At 41.3% G+C, this 10,000-nt stretch overlaps 1 protein-coding gene across 1 annotated transcript in view; it reads right to left on the bottom strand.

Moving 5' to 3' along the window:
• The window catches only part of LOC143037031 (uncharacterized), a 110,280-nt gene that overhangs the window by 90,444 nt on the left and 9,836 nt on the right, over positions 1–10,000 (bottom strand). The gene's annotated exons all lie outside the window — the stretch shown is intronic.

Genomic DNA, 10,000 nt, shown 5'->3' with positions numbered 1-10,000 from the left:
CTACTCCTCCTCCTCCTCCTTCTTCTTTTCTTTCTCTTCCTCGTTCCGTTCTCCCTCCTCCTTTCTTTACTCTTCCATTCTGTTCCTCCTCAAACTTCCCCGCTCGACTTTCCTCTTCCCCACCCTCCTCCTCCCCCTCCGTTCTAGTCTCCGCTTCCTCACATTCCTTCTCCTCCTCCTCCTCCTCTTCCTACTCCGCTCTAGTCTCCTCCTCCTCCTCACCATTCTCTTCATTTCCCTGATCCTTCTCGTGCCCCTTCTCACCTCACCTCTCCCCCTCCTGATCCTTACCGTGACGACGCCGACGACGACATTGCACGTCAACGCCAACCATGACGTCTTGGCTTTTCCTCTGCACGCCGGCGCCAAGGAACCTCCGCTCCTCGAGCACCAAGGACTCCTCCGGCGCCGGCGCCTGTCCAGCCGTGGCACCCCAAGGAAGGGTGGGCCTGGCGCCGCGCGCTCTCTCTCTCTCTGACACACAGTCCAAGGTGCCAATTATCACGGGGAGCCAGATGCGGCACCGAGCGTGTTTCTCTCTGTGGCTGACGGGGCGTGCGTTACGCCCATAGGCGGGACCGTTGCGCGCCGTAACGGCCCCCGCCCAACAGAGGCTAGGTCACCACATGTCCGTGACTCATGTTTGCCAGTACTCCAAAGGACCTGTGTTTAAAGGGCGAGAGGGAAGTAGGCGTGCGCACGTGAGTGTGCGTGTGTGTGTGTATTCACTTGGTCTTTGGATCACGTGTTGGACTCGTGATCGACAGCTATTTCCCTCCTGGAAGAGAGCTCAGAGCTCGTAGGTCCGATCTATGGGTAATGCTATGACCTTACACACACACACACACACCAAACTCCCCGCCCACGAGAGTCAGAGTAACGACCCGAAGCGCAGCTGTACCGAAATAATTTCGGCCCTGGGCAGGACTCGAACCAAGCACTACGCGCACCACCATGCTAGTAGTTCATCGCTCTACCAACTGCGCCACCGAGTTGTGTGTGTGTGTGTGTGTGTGTGTGTGTGTGTGTGTGTGTGTGTGTGTGTGTGTGTGTGTGTGTGTGTGTGTGTGTGTGTGTGTGTGTGTGTGTGTGTGTGCGCGCACCTGTGTGTGTTCGCGCACCTGTGTGTGTGCGCTCACCTGTGTGTGTGCGCGCACCTGTGTGTGTGCGTGAATTTGTGTGTGTGTATTCACCTTGGTCTTTGGATCACGTGTTGGACTCGTGATCGACAGCTATTTCCCTCCCGGAAGAGAGCTCAGAGCTCGTAGGTCCGATCTATGGGTAATGCTATGACCTTGCACACACACACACACCCAACTCCCCGCCCACGAGAGTCAGAGTAACGACCCGAGGCACAGTGTGTGTGTGTGTGTGTGTGTGTGTGTGTGTGTGTGTGTGTGTGTGTGTGTGTGTGTGTGTGTGTGTGTGTGTGTGTGTGTGTGTGTGTGTGTGTGTGTGTGTGTGTGTGTGTGTGTGTGTGTGTGTGTGTGTGTGTGTGTGTGCATGTGTGCGTTTACCTAATTGCAACATACAGAATAAAAGATCCAATCGTAGAATCCGGTCTCATTGCCTCGATCGGGCACACTTGCCTTTGAACTGGCTCACAATATTTGACTAGATTACTTCTTCACCTAGGTCATTACACAAAGCGATGCATGTGTACAGAAAACTATGCTTCTTTACATCATTTTTGGGGGGAAGGGGGGAGGGAAGGAGGGGAAGGGAGGAGGGGGGAGGGAAGGAAGGGAGGGGAGGAGGGGGAGGGGGAGGAGGGGAGGGAGTGACTTTATTCCATGACCTCTTGTTGTTGTTTATGGTCTTACTAAGATATTTTCTCTGCCAATTTCATCCTTTCCTTCCGGAGTTCTAAATGTAGCATTCATATCCCCTCTCTCACTTTATAATATAAATATTCATCTCTTCCTAGTCTCTTCTCACACAGTTTGTCAGCAATCCTGCTCTCTACATTCTCCAGATTTTCTTTAAATATCGTTCTTGTTAATGTGTTGGTAACATTACTTCTGCGACAGCACTGTACATGAAGTATAAGGCAAGGTACGACGACGGCGAAAGATAGTTCGCAAGGAGAGAGGTACCATGAAGACCTATATCATGACCAGGGATGCCGCGTTTTCTACACTACCGTGTAGAATGGGAGTGTTGCCATACCGGGGCATACATTTTTCTCGGGCATGATATACTTGTCAAACTTTGACAAAATGTTGGTTCTAGTTTTTATTCTTGACTGTATATAAGAACCCCATGCCCTAACATATTCAATAAAATATAAAAAAAAAAATTATATTATTATCGCAAAAAGAAAGCTGAAACTTGAGCGTAGAATTTTTTTCTACACCGTAAAAACGTATCTTTTGGGGTACAATATATTATAATTAACATAATTACCATAAAAGTCATATTTTGATGTACCATTTATTATTTGATAACTAGTTAAGTGTTTTTTTAAACAACAGCTTGAGTTTTTAAATGTTTTGAACAGCCTACTGATATGTAGAAAAAAATTCCTCGTGTCCTCGTGCAGTTGCCACATGCCGCTATTTTTCTATCTTTTGATACAAAATTCTACTAAATGGCAACCCTGATAACAACTAACCAAGGTTGCATAGATGGTGAGAAAAGCACGTGAAGCGCCTCGCGCGTTGTGAGCGGAAACTGAAAGCAGTGCCTCGAACATAAGGATTAGGTGCCAGCACTGAAATGTGATACTGGCACAGTACATAAAAGGTCACCGCCAGTTTGTCAGTAACACCCAACATGCGAAATAAATAATGGTCGAGCTCCAAATCAGATCGACGTTGTTCCTTGACCAGATCGTGAGTGAACTGTATTGTGTAGCTATAGCTATCCTTGGAATAGTCGCCGAAGTGAACAGACCATAAATGTACTGTAACCGAACGGTGACCTGAACGGAGTGATTACCCTTAGACCGTTACTGTAGCGAGACTGCCCACTCACCGGATCGTGATGGCCTCTACAGTGTGAACAGAACCTTACTACCGTAAAATTAAACGAAAATCTGGGATCACGAAACCAGACACAATCGGAGACAACGACCGAGTTTCCCCCCTGACCATAAGGTCAAACTGTCGCGGTGTGTGACCTCGTGTCCCACATTTTGGCTTAAGCATATTGTCTTTAGCTTTCATCGTCTCCTGCCCCACTATTCTCGCCTTTGTGTCGCACTCTTTGAGGATTCGAGACGGTGGGGGGAACAAGGGCTGGGCGGGTAAGGTGGACTTGGGCTGAGCCCACTTTGCTCCTTAAAGAGTTACTAACAATGGACGAGATTGCAATTACCAGTAAATGGAAAAACCGTACCTACTTTTTATTTTCTTTTTTATTTATTTCATTGGATCACATGAAGAATCGTCACCCCAGACTTCGACAGGGTGACAATTCTTCGTGTGGGCTACCCTAGGGTGACAATTCTTAATGTGGGCCATCCTGGGTTTACGATTCTTCGTTTGTATAAATTGATGACAATAATCAGAACCTTCATTCAACCTAACCTAACCTAACGTAACCTAACGTAACCTAACGTAACCTAACCTAATCTACATTTATCTATTTATAATTTTGTTGGAGAGTATTCGACGTTAATTTCTTTGTAGGACATCCGTTCTGCCGTAAAGTTAAGCACTTTGTTGCAAAGCATCACATAACCAAGCGCGAATGTGATTCGAAACCCGCAGAGGACTGTGAGGCCGGTCGCCAAAGGTTGCTGACAATCTTGCAGTGTACCCAATCTCTTGACGGACGATGCCAATTATTGATGTTCCTATTTTGACAATAACTTAAGGTCAAACTGTCATCGGGCATAAGTGTAAAGTGGTATGGATGAAGCGATCAATGATCCATCTGTTTGGACTCTGGTTCTTAGCTTGTTTTAGTTGATGGTCTCTTCAGACTTACGATTCTGTGGTCCTCTCACATTTGTTATCAGAAAATTATCTATTCTGCTGTTTATATTCATTTCAAAATTCACATGAATTGTAGCTATGTAAAGCGAAAGTGTATCACCTGAGAAGAAGAAAAATTTCCATGAAAATAAGATAGTGAATCAGAACACGAAATCACAAAAAAAAGTGTAATGTCTTATCTATCTTACATGGCTCCATGGAACTCTGTGTTGTCATTTGGCGTTGGAATACGCCCGCATTTCCTGGAGCACCTGATGAGTCCCTCACACCCCACACGTCAACACAAACGTCAATCTATCGAGAGAGAAAGTCCCCGGACGGATGACTTCCGGCGTCTCCCCAATTTCCGGACAAGGGAGCTCCGGACTCCCGGATTTCTGATCCTCCCTTTGACTTCTTCCGTTTCCGGTCAGTCTTTGTCCCGTTGAGGCCCGAGTGATATCAGTGGGCACTCTTCGTGGGTGTTTTTGTGCATTAACCCACATTTACTGTCCCTCTTTTTTACTTCGCACCTCAGAAAATAAGGTTAGAAAAGGAGAGCAATTGTGAAATACCAGCGGAAAAACTTCGGAATAAATATGATAAAAACCATACTAGTGTAGATACAGGGATTTCATTTATTTGATTATTCATTTATGTAATCATTCATTTTATACATTATATATATACATATATATGTGCGTGTATGTGTGTGGAAACAGTACTTCTGCTCCTTCCCGGACTTTACAAAGGATTACAAAGGATTACAAAGGCAAAACATGCCGACAGGAGACCTTTTGATCCATATCTAGGTCGGATGCCAAAAAAAAAAATCATATTAATAATAAATTAAAACTATAACAATGTAAATAACAATTAAAATACATAAATAAATGCATTGGTATAGTTGAATAACAAACAAACAGGTAAATAGTAAATGATAATAAATTGACATATAACTAATAATAAATGAAAATCAGACAGACAAATTATAACAAAACAAAAACAAATAATATAACATAAATTATAATCATTACAGCATCTTACTTAGGTATTTATCTAACTGATTCTTAAAGCTTCGAACTGAACTACATTGCACTACCTGTGCAGGAAGTTTATTCCATTCATTAACTACACGGTTGGCAAAGTTGTTTCTACCTACTTCCAAATTGAATCTATTTCCGGACAGTTTGAGACCATTGTTTCTTGTCTGATTCTCATTCAATGTGAAAATTTGGTCACTTTTGATGTTGTCAATTCCCTTTAAAATCTTAAAGACCTGTATCAAGTACCTCTGAGTCTACGCTTTTTTAGGGAAAACAGATTCATGTGCTTAAGTCGATTTTCGTATGATTTATTTTTGATATTTGGAATCAGTTTTGTGGCTCGCCGTTGTACTTTTTCCAGTCTGTCAATGTCTTTAATGAGATTCGGTGACCATACGGAAACAGCATATTCCAAATGTGGACGAACTAACGATTTATATAGCTTGTTAATGAGTGATGGACTTTTGAAATCAAAAGATCGCGCAATCAATCCCAGAATCTTATTTGCTTTCTCAGAGGCTGAAATACACTGCTTGGATGATTTGAGGTCGTTACTGATAATTACGCCGAGATCTTTTTCACTATCCACTTTTGTTAACGAATTTCCAAATAACTTGTAATCGTACTTGCTGTTATTTTTACCTATGTGCATTACCTTGCATTTACTTGTGTTAAATTTCATTAGCCACTTTTCAGACCATTGCTGTAATTTATCTAAATCTTCTTGAATATCTAATTGGTTTGAGTGATCATTTGCCACTCCGCACAGTTTTGTATCATCAGCAAATTTGGAAACAGTAGATTTTAGTCCATGGTCTATATCATTTATATATACTATGAATAGAAGTGGCCCAAGAACGGAACCCTGAGGAACTCCACTTGCAACACTTTTCCATCCAGAAGTTTTTCCATTTAAAACAACTCTCTGTTTTCGACCTTTCAACCAATTACTAGTCCAACCTAATAAGCTACCACTTATTCCATGCAAAGCTAATTTAGTAAGAAGTCTTTCGTGTGGGACGGTATCAAAAGCTTTTGCAAAGTCTAGATATATTAAATCTATATTGTTTCTTTTGTCAAAATTCGAGACAACTGTGTTGTAGAATTCGAGTAAGTTAGTCACGCAAGAACGTTTCCGTCTGAAACCATGTTGGCTATCATTTATCAAACGGTTACTTTCTAAATGATATTCGATAGCATCTCTGATGATAGTTTCCATTATTTTTCCTACGATCGAAGTCAAACTAATAGGCCTATAGTTATTTGGTTTCTTTTTGTCACCTTTTTTGAATATGGGAGTAACGTTAGCTAGCTTCCATTCTCTTGGGACATCTCCGGATATGATGGATTTCTTGAAAATAATTTCTAATGGAACAACAATCTCATTTTTCATTTCCTTTAAGATTCTTGGATGCCAACCGTCAGGCCCTGGTGTTTTATTAACTTTGAGTTTGTCTATACACCTTTTAATTGTTTCTTTTGTTATATTTACCGTAGTGAGTAAGTTTACCCCAGACTTTTCACAGGTTTCAGTTTGGAATTCACTTTGAGGTGTTTCGTTTACGAATACCGAGCTAAAATAATTGTTTAAGAGATTACACATTCCTTCATTTGAATATTCAAGTTGACCGTCAGCAGATAATAGTGGACCAATGTGATTCCTAACAACCTTTTTATCTCTAATGTAACTATAGAATTCTTTGGGATTCTCTTTGGATTTCTCAGCGATGTTCATTTCGTATTGTCGTTTTCTTTTTCTTATTGTCTTTTTTAAATCTCTCTGTATTGATACATAACTTTCATAGTCATTAGATGCACCCGAGCACTTATATTTCTTATAAGCCTGTCTCTTTTTAGCAATACTTTTTCAGTTTCTTTGTCGAGCCACTTTGGGCGAGCCTGATTTGGGGGACGTCTGTCCTTAAAAGGAATGTAAGTTTGAATCATCTTAGTGAGCGTATTTTGAAATATTTCCCACATCTGATCTACAGGCCTTTCGTTTAATTTTGCCTCCCAATCTGTAAGCTGAAGCTCCTGACGTAGTTCTATGAACTGAGCTTTACTGAAATCGGGTATTTTAGAAGCACAAGTATCTATTCTAAAATTGTTTAGGAGTTTGAATCTGACTAAGTTGTGATCGCTATTTGCAACAGATTCACCGACTTCTACATCAGTTGCCATGCTTTCGCGGCTAGTGATCAATAAATCGAGTAAGTTTCCATATCTTGTGGGCTCTTTTACATGCTGAATTAAGTAATTGTCACCAAGAAAATCAATCAAGCGACTACCTATATGGCCATGTTCAAGGGTCATCCAATCAATGTCAGTAAAATTGAAATCACCCATTATCAATAAATCCCGGTTGCAGAAACTAGACAGTTCTTGAAATAACAGTTTGTCGTCTGCTAATGATAATGTCTTTGGCCTATATATTACACCTATATTCATTTTTTGTCCATTTGTTTGGGTTAACTCAACCCACAAACTGTCATATGCATCCTGTTTCACTTTCTCTAAAACACAAGCATGAACATTGTTTTTAACGTACAATAGAACACCCCCACCTTTCTTGTGGTTTCTATCCTGATGAAAGTGTTTAAATCCCGCAATATTAAATTCAGCTTCGAACTCTGTACCATTTAACCATGTCTCAGTTATTCCTATCATATCGAGATTTTCGCTTTTGACATACGCCTGTATTTCTTGAAATTTGTTCCTAATACTACGAGCATTAAAGTACATAGTTTTAAGAAACTCCTGATTATTTCTTTTTGACACATTTTGAGTTTCAATATCATGTCTTATATTATCATTTTGTTTTTTATTTATGCCTTGCTCTATATTATTATTATTTGGTCCTTCATTGACATTCAATGCCTCATTAACATTTCTCCTATCAAAATTAACATTTCCCCCATCACGGACATCTGGTCGATTACGGTCATCCGATCTATTTTGTACATTTTGTCCCCCTACGTCACCGTGATTCACGCCGGCCTCCCGTCGTTCAGTGACATTATGTCCGGCATCCCTTTCTAAAATTATATTTTGTCCTCCAGTGACATTATATCCTACCGTGATATTTTTTCCTCCACTATAATTACATCCCATCGTGATCTTTTGTCTTCCACTGTCATTACATCCTATCTTGATATTTTGGCCTTCATTGACATTCTGTCCGGTATCTCTTCCTAAAATTATATTTTGTTCTTCACTGACATTATATCCTACCGTGATATTTTCTCCTCCATTATCATTACATCCTATCGTGATATTTTGTCCACCACTATCATTATTTCCCATCGTGATCTTTTGTCCTCCACTGTCATTACATCCCATTGCGACATTTTGTCCTAAGACATTACATCCTAATGTGTCATTTCGTCCTCTAGCGATATTACATCCTATCATGATATTTTGGCCTTCATTGACATTCTGTCCGGTATCCCTTCCTAAAATTACATTTTGGCCTTCAATGACATTATATCCTACCGTGATATTTTCTCCTCCATTATCATTACATCCTATCGTGATATTTTGTTCTCCTTTATCATTACTTCCCATCGTGATCTTTTGTCCTCCACTGTCATTATATCCCATTGCGACATTTTGTCCTATGACATTGTATCCTAATGTGACATTTCGTCCTCTAGCGACATTATTTACCTACACAACTCTTTCCGTACATTTGTCCTTTCTCTTGTCGAATATATATATATATATATATGTGTGTCTGTGTGAAGTTACGACAAATGGATTAACAAACTCCGCCGCTAGGCCTCGAACCCATGTGTGGTCGACTGCTTATCACTAAGCAAAGACGATACCATTGCGCTACACGTGACCGCTCAAGTAGAATGATCTGGTACTTGACCTGACCATTCCCTAAACGGCAATTGCGTGGTAAAATGTGTTTACTTATTTCATTGAGTCTTTATTCAGGCGAGCCATCCGACAAATGGATGAACAAACTGATCCGATGGGATTCGGTCCCTTATATATGCGACACCTTATCTCAAAGCAAGGATGACACCATTGTGCCATACCTGAACGTACAATAAGTAACGATCTAGAACTTCACTTGTGGAATGGTTCGACTGAATAACGACTCCATGGCATAAGTATACATACTGTACCATGCAAGTGCCGTCGGGGTAATGGTTAGGTCAATTTCCAGATCTCTTCATTTTGTACGGCCAGGAGTGGCGTAATGGTATCGTCCTGGCACTGGGAGAACCGGCCGTGAGGCAGCTTCGAACCGGTGACCGCGTAGCAAATATTCCGAACCCTACAATCCCTACACACAGATCCTCCAAAATTCTGGAGTGAATAAAAGATTCGAAACTCCCTTACACACGACTCCAGGGTGCCAGATAAGACACCAGGTTAAAGATCACATGTCGGTCGTTTCGAACCAAATGTGTCTTGAAAACTCAATATACCAGACCAGCGATGCAACTCCTTAAATTCTTAAACATTTTTTCATTTATTCTTTTTTTTTTATCTATTTGGTACCATTATTATCTTTTGCGATCTCTGCACCAGAGAGAAACACAAACAAAAACCAAAAAGGAAATACATCACATGATAAACAAGCATGTCAGAGATCAGTGCAGCCAGAATTCCTCTATATTAACTTACCTTTTATCTGAAACACTTAACAATTTCCTTGATTACTTGGTCGTGCGCTGGGTAGAGAGACAGAATCCCGTGGCGGACAAAGGGAACTACTGAGCATCAAAATTAGTTTATTTTCTGAGCACACTGCCAGGACTTGATTTAGTCTATATGTAAGTGCGTGCGTGTGTGCGTGTTTTGTGTGTGTGCGTGTTTTGTGTGTGTATGTGTGTGTGCATGCGTGAATATGTGTGTGTGTGTGTGTGTGTGTATGTGTGTGTGTGTGTGTGTGTGTGTGTGTGTGTGTGTGTGTGTGTGTGTGTGTGTGTGTGTGTGTGGTGTGTGTGTGTGTGTGTGTGTGTGTGTGTGTGTGTGTGTGTGTGCTGTTGTGTGTGTGTGTGTGTGTGTGTGTGTGTG

This window comes from Oratosquilla oratoria, chromosome 21 (assembly GCF_046742065.1).
Source record: "Oratosquilla oratoria isolate Oo_2021 chromosome 21, ASM4674206v1, whole genome shotgun sequence".
Classification (NCBI taxonomy): Eukaryota; Metazoa; Arthropoda; class Malacostraca; order Stomatopoda; family Squillidae; genus Oratosquilla; species Oratosquilla oratoria.
This window is presented reverse-complemented; position numbering and strand designations above follow the sequence as displayed.